This window comes from Nuphar pumila, chromosome 8, assembly GCF_984573655.1.
Source record: "Nuphar pumila chromosome 8, dmNupPumi1.hap1.1, whole genome shotgun sequence".
Taxonomy (NCBI): domain Eukaryota; kingdom Viridiplantae; phylum Streptophyta; class Magnoliopsida; order Nymphaeales; family Nymphaeaceae; genus Nuphar; species Nuphar pumila.
The window spans coordinates 7,695,963-7,710,480 of NC_143256.1; positions in this window are offsets into that span (position 1 = coordinate 7,695,963).

Genomic DNA, 14,518 nt, shown 5'->3' on the forward strand with positions numbered 1-14,518 from the left:
AATTTATACTAAGTCATATGTTGACTTACAGATAGCAGCTACATGCACATTAATGGAAAACATTCATCACTTGCATGATGGATCCATGACAAAATACACACACCATTTTATACCAATAAACCAAACTCTCACTATATATAGGGGTGGCAAAACCTGACATGACCCGCCAACCCGCCTCTTAGGCGGGTTTGGGTTGGGCTTAAGCCAACCCGTTTAATAAACGGGTCGACCCGCCTAACCTGTTTATTAAACGGGTCGGGGTTGGGTTGGGGTATGCCAACCCGCCAACCCGGCTGACCCGTTTAATAAATGGGTTAGGCGGGCGGGTCAACCCGCCAACCCGACCCGCAAACCTGAGAACCCGTTTACCCGACCCAACCCATTTATTAAATGGGTTGGCGGGTCGTGTTGGGTTACCCGTTTATTAAACGGGCCGGGTTCGTGTTTGCCACAACCGACCCGTTTAATAAACGGGTCGGGTTCGGGTTGAGGTATGCTGACCCGCCAACCCGTCGGGTCAACCCGCCAACCCGACACAATTGTCACCCCTAACTATATATATACATTACTAAAAAAAATCAATATTATGTGAATTTCTAAACATGTACTTTTATTTATCACATATTTACAAAATATATTTTAATTAGATGTATCAATTTTTAATTATTTTGGATTGATATATATCCAAATCCAAACCACCATGAATTGAAATATTCAATTCATGTTATACACCATGCATTAGCCTTAATATATTCAATTAGATTTTCTTACAACAAACTATTTAAGGAGTTTAATTCATGATGATTATTTATCATCATTATTCACATAGAAAAGCAAAACTACTTTTTCATGCATATCAATTTAAAGCATCTCATGTCAAACACATGTTATTTCTTAGGACAAAACACAAGTCCTCTAATCAAAACCAATTTGATATGAATTACATCCAAAACCCAATGGATTTTTTTTATCTCATCACAATGATTATGTCAAAGTCTATATCCGTAAAATTAAATCATTCTTTCTCAAGCCATATGAGGAGAAAACTTCATATACATTTTCAAGTGGAGGGGTACTGCACATCCATCTATCCTAATGAGCCACCTATTGAACCCATTTTAATATTATATCAAATGAACGCATGAACATTTAGATCTATATATAGATCTAAGATCAGGTTCATTGGATTTAATTCATATTCAAAACCGACTTGATATATTTTTATCAAGTCAAACAAAATAGACATCAAGTTTATTTAAAAACAACTATATATCATACAAAATTATACTATCGTCAAAATTCATATGATTATCATCTAAGTCGAATGGATATAATACCATATCCAAACATAGAACATATCTACTTGGTTATGCATTTGATTATGGGTTATGTAGAATTTGATTATAGTCCAAATCCATGCCATTGGCATACCCATTTTCACTTGAGATGTTAACATCAAGTTAAAATTTGATTTTCATGCAAGGCTAGAAAGCTTAGGCAAAATCTTGGGTTACGTAGGATTTGACTATAGTCCAAATCTATTATATATGTGGATCCAAAAAAATCCAACACCAAACTATTTAGACCAATCATAAATTTGTACCAAATCATGGATCATTCATAAAACATAACCCTCAAGATATTTTTGAATCTCATTATACTATTATAGATTTTATATATTCTCATCAACTTGAGATATTATCATCAAGACATTCAAAATAGGCTTGATTCAAGCACAAAGTTAAGCAATTATATGGATATAAACTAATTATATATCAAGTTCATTCATATGCTTAATTATGAATCACTATGATTCAATTGTAATCCAAATCATAATTTACATATAAGTTCAAAACTTATCCAGATTTACCTTATTCAGACTCATAATAAAAATCTAGACTAAATCGAATTCAAGTATCAATAGGATATAATCATGAAATAACAATAAAGCATATCTAACAAAATATGCAGTGTCAACAAAACATAAACCAATTATCCATCTCACACTGTCAATATGAATTCATATCAACATGATACTCTTTTGATACAATATAAAATTTAGACTAAGGTTATCCAAAGCAATAGAAAAGTAAAATATTTCATAATTCCGTTATGTTTATCTAGATTCATCTCCAACCTGGATTCTAAAATATGTTGCATGAGTTTGAGCCAAAATTTCAATTTTTAATTCACATGTACAAACACATGGGATTTAACCCATTCAGTCAAGGTTAATTATCATTAACTTGAGTCAACCAATATAATCAACATTAATTATCATTGATATGATATAACCAATGTGTAACGCTCTAAAATTTTATCAAAAATTTTGAAGGAATTTTTTTTCAAACACAGTAGAATAGTATAATTGAAAACTAATGCAACTTTGGGTGGGTTATAATAAGACAACTACACACACCATTGAGTTTAAATAACTTAATTAAATAAAATAATGCAAATCAATACTCCATTAAATTCAGAGTTTACATGTCTTAACAAAATCTAACTTAATTAAAAAATATTCCAAAAAAGAAGCTAGATTCTTTAAGAAAGTCGAATGATGATGATCCGTCTGATGTCGCCGAGCAATCTGACATCACACCAGCTCATGCATTATATGAAAAATGTTAAAGTAAGAGGCATTAATTCACAACCTACACTAAAACACATGAACATGGATATAATTCAAACATAATAGACAAACATTGGTACATTTTTAGATAAATAACTAAAGCATGTAATACAACATGTCAATATAAGACCAATGCACATATTCACAACCAAACATGCTTACATACGACATTCATGACAATTATCCTACTATGCGTAATTTCAAAGTAAATAAACAATTCATCTTAAACCCTACAATCATGCACAAACTGTAGTAATGTCAGTGATTCAGTACTTAATGTTTTGTTCATCTTTTCTTGCCTTGAAAGGTATACACTCAGGGTTCCTAACTCTAATTCAACCAATTCAATAAGGTGTCTGTTATGCCATGTAACTTATTAGCTTCATTGGTTAGAAGAATCTGCCAACTCCTTTCAGAGTTTTTCACTGGAGCGGTCCATGACTGAGAGAACTTTTAATGGTCCATACTCTGCAGAAATTTGGGACATACCAGCTAGGCCACACGGTAGTCCATCCCCCTATGATCAGCGACTAGAGACCAACGAAGACGCCAAGCTCTCCAAAAAGCAACAACGGTCATCCAGTCAAGTGTACCACCACCCTCTCCAAGGTGGTCATGAGTTTGAATGGGTCATTAGGTGTTATTTAACATTAAGCTCATAAATTAATTCTAAGTGTTTTTAGCACACGGGCTTCTTAGCTCAGGCTCCACTCGCGGATGTCTTCATAACACAAGGTCATTCCTTAACTCATTCAAACTGCTCACGGTACAACCCTCATCTCTAGGTAACCTTGAGCATGGCCTCCTTGAGATAATTATGTGATTATGTGCATGCCTTTTTAAGTGTTTTCTTTTCTCGGTGCTCCACAAGCACCCATGAGTCTCATCGAACCCAGGCTCACTTATGAGCCATGTTTATGCTCATACCACATATTCATTATCATCATACATACTCCATGTTATTTGCTCACATGTTTACATAAAGGTTGCAGACATAATTCATTCATGACAATGCTCATTCAATAAAATCACATGTGCATTCATTTCTTTCTCAATGATCATGCCTCATGATGCATAATACACCTTATCATATATGATATATGAATCCTTAACATTAATGATTCAGCATAAAGAACTTTCAGTTAACATGCATATCACATCACAAATCAGGTTTCAAGCATCACTCATCATGTTTAGCAATGTAGGAAACAACTAGGAATTAACACATGTTAATTGTATAATTTGGATCCCTGTTTACCTGATTTAAAAAAAATCACAGAAACCCATTTTAAACCTCAAACTTTAACTAGAGTTGCCCTAATATATTAGAAATGCAACCCAAGAAATAGAACTTTAAAATCATGTGTAACAAAATTATAAAAAATTTGTAACCGAACCCTATTCTAGAAAACTATAGGACAGATTCTGTAAACTGCAAAAATTTATCCCAACTTGAAGAATTTCTTAGGATTTACTGTGAACTCTTTTAATAATTTTTTTTTATAGAATCTTCTTATATGTATTGGTTTTCACTTAGATTTTTCATAATTTGTTTTGAGTAATTATTTAAGTATTTTTATGCTAGCAACAATCATAACATTATCATGTATCACCCCTAAATCATGTTTCATTTATAGATTTATCTAAATAGGCATGCATCCATCCATTAATCGCATAGGAACTAATCAAGACATCAAATCATGGTTTTCCAAATGTACTAACATGCTAATTAATAGTACTAACATGAAATCAACTAATTAATATGCTACTACTAACTAATTTTTATCATACAATAAAAAGACCTCAACTCTAATGTTTTCTCTCAACCAAGGAAGAAGGAGAAGAGGCGAAAGATAGAAGGGAAGAGAAGAATGAACATGAAATTAAGAAAGAGAGAGATATGAAGGAAATAAGAAAGAGAGAGACTTAGAAAATTCTAAAGAAAATATCTTTATAGAGTTTCTCCCCTCTTTCAAACATGTCCTAATTTCTCAAGTTTCAGCCCAAACTTACCAATTTCTAAAACCACTTAGCCTAACACTACTAAACACTTATTTGGTAAGTTTTGAATTTGTTTTTCTTTATTTTCCTCTTTACTTGTTTTCTTTTTAGGAAACTTTTAGAAAGATATTTTAGCTAAGGTTTTTAACTTGCACTTTTAAATTAAATTCCATCATGAGATGCCACATTGAATGGGCCCACATAGGGGGGATGCTCCACCCTATGGACCTCTACCATTTTATTAAACATAGTTAATTCAAGTTTTTCATTTTGTAAAATCTATATTTTATATTTTATATTATTTTGGAATTTGAATTTCAAATCCATACAAACCCAATTCTAATTTAATACAATTATATTACATATATATCAAATTAAACCTAAATTCGTCTGAAATCCTATTTGACTTTATTTTGACAAAATTTGCTAATTACTCTATTAAAATTCTATTTTTTTATAAATTCAATTTTAAATGCAAATTTCATTAAAATCAACTCTAATTCTTCATAAAAGATTTTTTAAAATTAGATTTAAAGTACTTTACATTCTTACATTTCTTTTACATAAAAATCCTTATTAATATTAATATTATTTTATTCATTAAAAATGCTCTAAAAATTCATAGTTGTTACATCCATATTTAATTTAAAATTCAAAATTTAATTTTACAAGGATTCAAATTATTGTATAATTTAAATTCTGAATTAACATTCAATTTAATTATAGTGTAGTTGCAATTTTATATAATTTAAATTTTGAATTGACATCAAAAAATCCAAATTTAATTTCTAAAAATTAAAATCAAAATTTGATGAGACTCTAAATTCAAATGCACACTCAATTCAAATCCCAACTAAATTGAAACTCAAATTAAATTTCAATCAAGTCCAACTTAAATTTACATTAAATCTGATTAAAAATCAAAACCCAATTCAAAATAAATTCTCAGTTTAAGATTTCTTCTAAATCCAAATTAAAGCTCAAATTACAATTAATTCTCATCTTAAGTTCAAATAATATGTTAGCATTAAATTCACCTTTATTCTTTATAAAAATATCAAAAATTTATGGGGTTTATATCCTTTGCTCCTTGAAGAAATTTCGTTCGCAAAATTTAACTAGGGTTACTTACTGCTGAATAAATTCTCAATATATATATATGTATATATATATTGCTTTTTGTTATTATCATTTATTTGCTTAATAATTGTAGAAATTTTGTGGGTATTAAACAATATATATGGTTAAAAGCGATTGACCTATACTTTGCTCCATCTAGTTTAAGCCAAGAAAATCTAAAATTTAAATACTGGGTTTTATTTGGTCCAACTTGACCAAACTAGTCTAATTGGATCAAACTGCCTCAACTGAATTTTTTCAAATTCATTCTGATTTGATTGTATCTAATTCAGTTCATACAACCTTGAGCAGTCCATTAAGGCACATCCAGATTGAATCATCAGAATGAGTCTAAATAAATTTGTCATGATTCTGATCTAATCACAATAAACATGATTGAGCCTCATTCAAACCGATTTTGCATACAATCCATCAGGTTTAAACCAAAATGTTGAATTTAAACTAATTTAGTAAGAGTTGCATGACTCAAATAAGTCTAATAAGCTCTTCTAAGTCCAAACACATCCTATAGACCCAACTTGGTGTAAATAGATCCAAACAAGGTTCACAATATCAGATATAATCTAACCTTGAACTAAAACAAGAATTTGTCTTGTTCAAAATTGAGTCATCAATTCTTCTAGTTTCACATGACCTGATCTAAATGGATCTAATACAAATCGTCGTGATTTGTTCAATTCAGTGAATAATACAATCCAATGGATATGATTATGTCTAATTTTGGATCATTATAATCCAAAACACATAATTTGATCCAAAATGACTTAATCAATCAATTCCCAATAGAGTGATTCATTTTTAATGGATGATTACCTAAGTTGTTCATTAGGACCAACTCAATTATATATTTGTTATATCCATAGTACATATCTATTATATCCATAGTACATCTCATAAATCCATTTTTTCAAAATAATATGATAAAAATAATGTCAAGACCAAATTCATCATCATAGCATGATATAAAAGAAAACTTTTCACACATAATCATGTATAAGCACCCATTCAAAATACTAAATTGACCCATGTTGCATCATATACAACATAATATGAATTTTATTATAATGGATCTCAATAACTATTTCAGGTCTGGTTAATCACATAATTGAACCCAAAACTGACCAGATTCATACCTGCAACCAATTATATTTCAGTTCGATATTGATTGCCTTACTAAAACTAAAACCATGATTATTTTATTTTTCATTTGCCTAAATATAGAGAAATATAAGGATTAACAAAGTGTTTTGTCAACTAGTAATTCTTATAAATATTTTCCATAAAATATTCAATTTATGTATTTTCTGTTTCTATTCTAGTTCAGGCATGCCACAGAAATCTTTTAATGTGCAAAAAGACACACAAAATATTGAATTTCATGCAATTTTGACAAAATAAGGCTTCAACAGGTTTTCCGTAAAATAGAACTTCTTTTCTGTAATTTCAAAAAAGTCAGAGACCCTATTTTGTGCTAAACAAGAAACTAAAACTGTGTTTGAGATCTTTCGAGTTTATTAGAAAAGAGTAACTACCTTTATGTAATATCAAAAAAGTCAAAAGCTTATTCAAAGCAACAAAAACAATGTCACAAAAATTTCCAGCAAACAAATCTGGTTCTGGAATATTACTAAAACAAAGATTGTGTTTTGAATTTTTGTAATGCCTTAAAATATAAATAACAATAATATCAAAGATCAAATATGAAAAAATTCAAATGAGAATTAAAACAATAAGAATCAGAAGAAGGGTCAAGATCCTTCTTCCTCCTCAAGCCGAAACCATAAACTTTCACAAGATCCCTTTGGTGATCTCCTGTCAGAGCCACCGGCGAGCAGCAGTGCACGACAATGCTTACCAAGGATGTGACTCAGTCTCCCAAATAGAGAGACCCTCGATTATCCTCCTCTAGTTTTTGTTATAAGGGTTTGAGAAAAAGAGGGGAAATGATTATTTTGCCAAAAGAGAGAGATTTTTTGGCAACTCAGAGACTGAACGAAACTGTGGATCTCTGTCAAAGGGTTTGTCACCCTTGACATGCTGATTTTCAAGGATGTTCCTTCTATCCTCTCTCATTCCCTTTTCTCTTGTGAATAAGGGTTTTCTCTCTTTCGGGCAATTAGTCACCACCGAACAAACAATTATTTTTTGTGCTCAGGAAGCTACTTTGGGAGGGTTTACTCTTGTCATCAACAACTTCGATGACAGTTGATTTTTCGATGACACCCAATTTTTTAAATGATGCATGAAAGCTCTTTTTTTTTAATCACACTCCTTTTTTTTATTTCTATTAATGTACAGGAAACAGTGGATTTGAGTTTGTTGGACTACTATAGGCAACTAGTGGTGGGCACTTTCAACGTCGTTCACCACAGACAAGGTACGTTCTCATAAATAAAACCCCTTTAGCTTGTTCAAATAGGATTTTATATTGTCACTGTTTGTCGAGAAAAATAAATATTTCACTGATCTCTTGTTCTCAAAATTATTGTATTTTGTTTTTTTGAGATCGGTGGTAGTCTGTTCCTATGCCAATACGCACACACCAAGGGTTGATTCAAGCACCGATAGGGTGAATCAATATATGCTCTGATACCACTGTTGGGACTTGAATGTGCGCAGATTGCAGTCCCAGGTTCGAAGGCGTACGTAGTTATGCAAGAAATTGCTATAGACAGATATTTACTCACAGCCGCTTGACCTTTCAATCTAATTTCTTATTCTTCAGAAATCGGTAATCATTTCTATAATGTCATCCCTATGTAGAACTGCTCCCTAAGGTTATACTTGTATTCCTGGAAATGTCCAATGGAGAAATTCCCCTTCAACCCTAAGGATCACAACCCTTGACCTAGTCTAAGTATTCTTATTTCCTGGGAGACATGTAACCATTGGAGGTGCCCCTCCCCAACAACTATCTTATGACCACATATACCCAACAAATTCTTGATTTGTAAACTTGGTAGTAAGGCATGGCATACTCCTTGCTGGCATGCCATGAATGTTGTAGCCTTTTGTCAAGCAAATCAAGAAGGCTATTTGGGTTGCTTGTTGTGAAAACTTTTACAAGCTTGATTGGCCCCAGGAGCTTGAATGCTTGGTAAAGGTTTTGGAGCCATGAGCGAGGGATCACTAGAAGTGTCTCAGGGTTTGATTTTTCAGGTAGCTTCACTCGAGATAAGAAGCGAGCTAAAAATTAGGTGGCTGAATGGACTGCAACTCCCTTTCACATCCTCGACCTCTTCCAAAGGGCAGTGAAAAGCACGATGCTTCGCACAACCTTGGTGCAAAAGAATCCACCTCTCTTACTTGTTTATAGGCTAGTATAGTTTAAGGATCTTCATCCTCTAGTGTTACATTGAAAGCTTCGTTAAAAATGGAGACTCGATGCAGCTTGAGATCTCTCAAGAGCATTATAATAACATGTTTGATCCATTTAAATAGACTCTTATGTCTAGTTTCATAGGAGTCAATCAGCGGAAATACATTGAATGCCTATACGCCTTTCAAGAACTTCGTCCATAATGAAAGTTTGCAACTTTGATCAAGCTCTCTTCTCTTATGCAAGGAAGGTTTCTTATTCATTTGAATAAGATTGAAGAGATAACTTGAATCATTTTTGAAGGTCCATGGAGAGTTGCAGGGTGTACTTTGGTTGCCAATCAATAGACTTCGAGCATGAAGTTAAAGTTGCAGGCAACGAATAGAATCCTACTATGGATTCATCTTACTGAGATCTCGACCAAGTGTTAGATGGCAGACATTTTTGAGGGGATTGCGACATTTCTTCAAGGCTCCCTGTTGGACGTGGATAGTCATACGAGGGTGCAAGAACAATATGCATTCACTTGAATCTACATCTCAGTGCCATTGAACTTTGTGCCTAAGCCTCATATCTAGATCACCATTTTGAATCGATGATCCTTCATTCAAGACATTGTATATGAACAGTGTATCCATTTTTGTGGGATGTGTGGATCAAAGAATCATTCGTCCATCGCATGCTCAAAGCGACATACTCCTTCATAAGACGAATGGATGCACGTGCAAATGCATCATCTTAATAAACCTTTGGTGAATCGATCCTCAAAAATAAAGCATCTTAACAAGTTTGAGAACCTCTGTAATGAAGATGTAAACCTCCCTTATATGAATATGGCAATGGATTCTAAGCCCTTGCCTTTGATTCAGGGCTTTGTTCCTCCCCACAGGCTGAAAATGTTCCATAGGAATGAGGTGTCTCTCTTGCTGTTACCCACAATCTAGGCTAGCATCATCCCTCTCCAAAAATTCTAAGGAACTCAGTTGACACGCCTTCCAACAAGTTGCACAATCATTCTGGTGGTCAGCCAGCATCCTTCACAGCCACATAGGCAACACTGAAGCAATTGGATAACAGTTCTGATGTAAATTGATGGGGCTTGATTTATGAGGGTCGCACTGATACCATTTGATGTAAATCGAGAAGACTCGATTTATGAGAAAACACTATGTTACCCTACTCCTATGCACGAAAAGCAAGAAACTTTGAAAGAACTGGAAAAACAAGAAATAACTCACTTAAATATTCTCAAATCAACTTATGTAATGTTTTAAAAACCCCAAAACAATTATTTATAAAAAACAGAAACCCTACCCTACATTGGATCTTGAATATGATCCAAATATCTAGACTAACAAAAAGAATTCAATCCTAACATGCAACTATGGATCTCACTGGATCTCCTCTCTTTGGATTCATCAAATTCAATCACCCTCTGTTCTTTTTCTTGCCTTTCATTGGAGTTGGTTTTGGTTTTGGATACACGATTGCACCATCCTCCTCAAGTTATAAAGGATTTGTCTCTGGCGAATCACTTGTAGTATCATCCACAAAATTGGATATGGGTCCACATACAAGAATCATGGCATCATAAATATCAGGACGAAGACCCATGATATACCTGGTAACTTGTTGGTCCTCAATCTCCTGAAGCCTACTCTGAAGGTTTAGGCAATGAAACTTTGCAGTGTACTCGACTACTAATTTCTCGCCCTGCCAAAGTAAAAGGCATCATCGATAACCTTGTTGAGCATAACTGTAGGGTATAAACTTGGCTTCCAGGACCTGTTGCATCAGAGGTAGCCTCTTTGGTTCATAGCTACGGGGGATATCTGCTTGCCTCTGGTCTTGACGTGCACCTGTTGGGACATGAACAAGCTTGTCCAAATGACACCCTGTAAAGCGGGTCACGATCGAGCATCGTGAAATGGACCCTGGTTCTAATTAGGCCCAAAAATGGGGTTTCAGTTGATTTGGGGAAGCCAAGGTGGGGGATTTGTAGGACCAATTGGTCATTGCGGGTAGGTTACAAGCTGATGTGGATGGGTTTGGGCTTGGATTTGGTTTGGTTCATGGGTTGGAACTAGGTTTGGGTGGCCAAGATAATAGATTTGGTAAGGATTCGGTTGCAAGAGGATATTGGATCGTTGAACCCGGATTGGTATGGGGCAAATATTGGATCAAAATTTGAGGGTAAAAGGTTTAGTTAAGACCCAATCCATAGCCAAAATTGTATTGGGTTTGGCCTTGACCCGGTCTGAATTGGAACTCAAGCTCTGTCTCTGTGCGATAGTTCAATTTGCGTTTGGATCTCATTATTTGGACAAAAATAAGAGTTTTGGACCCAATCTGAAGGTAGAACACCTTGGGTTGGACCCATAGTACCCTGCACCGGGGTGTTTGGGGTGGGAACCAGTGGAAACCAGCTCGGACCACTAGGTTCTGCACTGGTCTTGTTTTATGAACCAGTTCCTAGTCAAAACCGGTTATGCTCACCCGACACCCTAACTGCACGGGTTCTTGTGCACAACTAGCCACTGCCAGCATGGTGGTGGCCCAGGGCCGGTCGGCGGAAGTTGTTCATCACCAGCCTGTCCCGTCCGACAACAACCCATCGGACAATGGCAGTCCGATGATGAGGAACCCAGGCACGACGGTGCATTAACCGTTTTTAAGGACATCACCTCTGCCAGTAAATCCATCACTAATCTTTGGCTTCAACTATGATTTCTTGAATATATTTTTTGTTCGCCTTCCGCCATTGGCACGAAATTGAAATCTTGCTCTAATACTACAACAACAACAACTACGCCTTCATCCCAAAACAATTGGGGTCTGCGATATGAACCAACAAAGAAAATCATTCTAGGTCTTCCACATGAATCCTTCTCCTCCAATCATTTTTATCCAATGTCATGTCCTCGGTGAGGTTCAAAGCATTCATATCATTTCCTATCATCTCCATCCAAGTCTTCCTAGGCCTACCCCGACCTCTTTTAACTAATATATTTTTACATCCTTCTAATTGGAGCATCATTAGGCCTTCGCCGAATATGTCCAAACCACCGTAAACGATTCTCTCTCATCTTATTTTCAATGGGTGCGATGCCTACCTTCTTATGTATCTCCTCATTCTGAATCTTATCTTTTATTGTATTTCTACACATCCATCTAAGCATACGCATCTCAGCTACACTCATTTTTTGAATATGATGTCTCTTGGCAGCCCAACATTCCGTACCATATAGTAAAGCAAGCCTAATAGTCGTCCTATAAAACTTTTCCTTCAACCGCAATGGCATTCTACGATCGCACAACTCTCCAATTGCACTTTTCTATTTCATCCACCCAACCTTTATTCTATGATTTATATCTCCATCAATTTCTCCATACTTTTGAATGATAGATCCCAAATATTTGAAACAATCATCCACCGGTATTTCTTGCTCACCAAGCTTCACTACACTCCTATCACTACTTCGTTGCTTACTAAACCGACATTCCATATATTCTGTCTTACTCTTACTCAACTTAAAACCTCTTGCTTCCAATGTTTGTTTCCATAATTCTAACTTAGCATTAACCTCAGCTCTAGACTCGTCAATCAAAACAATATCATCAGCAAACAACATACACCACGACACATTTTCTTGAATTGATCTCGTAAGCTCATCCATCACTATAGCAAATAGAAAAGGGCTTAAAGCAGATCCTTGATGTAACCCAACCGTTATAGGAAAATTGGTTGTCACCCCTCTACAAGTGCGGACATTGATTACTACTCCTTCATACATATCCTTAATTATACTAATGTACTTGAGAGAAACACCTTTCTTCATCATTGTCCACCAGAGAACGTCCCTAGGTACTCTATTGTATGCCTTTTCCAAATCAATAAAAACCATATGCAAATCTTTGTTCCTCTCTCTATTTCTCTCAATAAGTTGTCTAAGAAGATGTATAGCTTCCATAGTTGATCTTTCAGGCATAAAACCAAATTGATTATTCGATATCATGACAACCTTCCTCAACCTAGACTCAATCACCCTCTCACAAAGTTTCATAGTATGACTCATGAGTTTTATACCATGATAGTTTGTGCAATTTGTATATCACCCTTATTCTTATATAGAGGCACCAAAGTACTCTTCCTCCACTCATTAGGCATCTTATTTGTCCGCCAAATCTTGTTAAAAAGATTTATCAACCATTCTAAATCTTATCTTGCTCTAATACTCATTAATGTAAATTGAGAGGGCCGTTGATGTAAATCGAGAGAGCTCAATTTGCAAAAATAATGTTACTTTACCCTACCATGCACGAAAACTAAAGAAAAACAAAAAACTGAACTAGAAAAACGGGAAATAACTCACTTGAATATTCTCAAATCAACTTATGTATTGTTCGAAAGAACCCATAATAATTAATTATAAGAAACAAAAATCCTACTCTACATTGGATCTTGAATTCAATCCTAACATGCAACTACATATTCCACTAGATCAACTCTTTGAATTCATCGTATCCAGGTCCAGTCACCCTCTATTCTTCTTCTTTTTCTTCTTGTCTATCGTAGGAGTTGAATCCGGCTCTAGATCCACGATTGCATCAGGTTCTCAGGCGGGAACTTAGTAGAACGAGGGCCGACAGAACATAGAGCAGCCCAAGTCAGCTTCTAACTGCTCAGGAGCAAGCGTGGCCAGGCCTGCTCAATGGGTCCTGCCACCCATGTCACCTGAGAAGGACACGCCAGCAGAACAGCATCCATGCCTTGTTTCCAATTCTGCTCTATGTCGAGAACAGTGGCTGACAACAATATGCAGAGTTTGGCGGTCCCAGGAGCGACGAATAAAGTTCGGTGATGCTACAAAGGAGTTTTTTATGGTGTGTGACAGCCTGCGTGAGTTGGTGAACCGCAGGCCTCCGGTTCGTGAAGAACGACTTCAACACTGCCGGTGGATGTGTAGCATGGTGGAAGGTCGCCGGCAGCTCCACCAGGCATATCAGAGCATCCACCGGAGTTGCTCAAGCTTTCAAACCAGACAATAGCGTTTGAGCTTGCATTGTTAGTTCAAACATCAAGATCAAACCAACTTTGAACAAGTCAACTTCGAGTCTGGCTGATGTAACTAGGATCGATAACCAACCCAACCCTTATGCAAGCCTGTGCATGATGGCGCCATATAAATCATCTCCAGCTAAGCTTTTAATACACCATCCATGAACACAGCCAGGCAGAATGAAGGCCATGTGTCGCCTTCATACATCAACCCTAACTGAAACTCAGGATCGACGCACACTGAGATCATTCACCCCCCTCACAGTGCTCTCAAACCAATGTCACAAATGTTAGTATCAGGTGATGGAAAATCTTGCAATAAATAAACTAAAAAAAACTTTTTTTTAAGAAATCTTGAGAATAATAT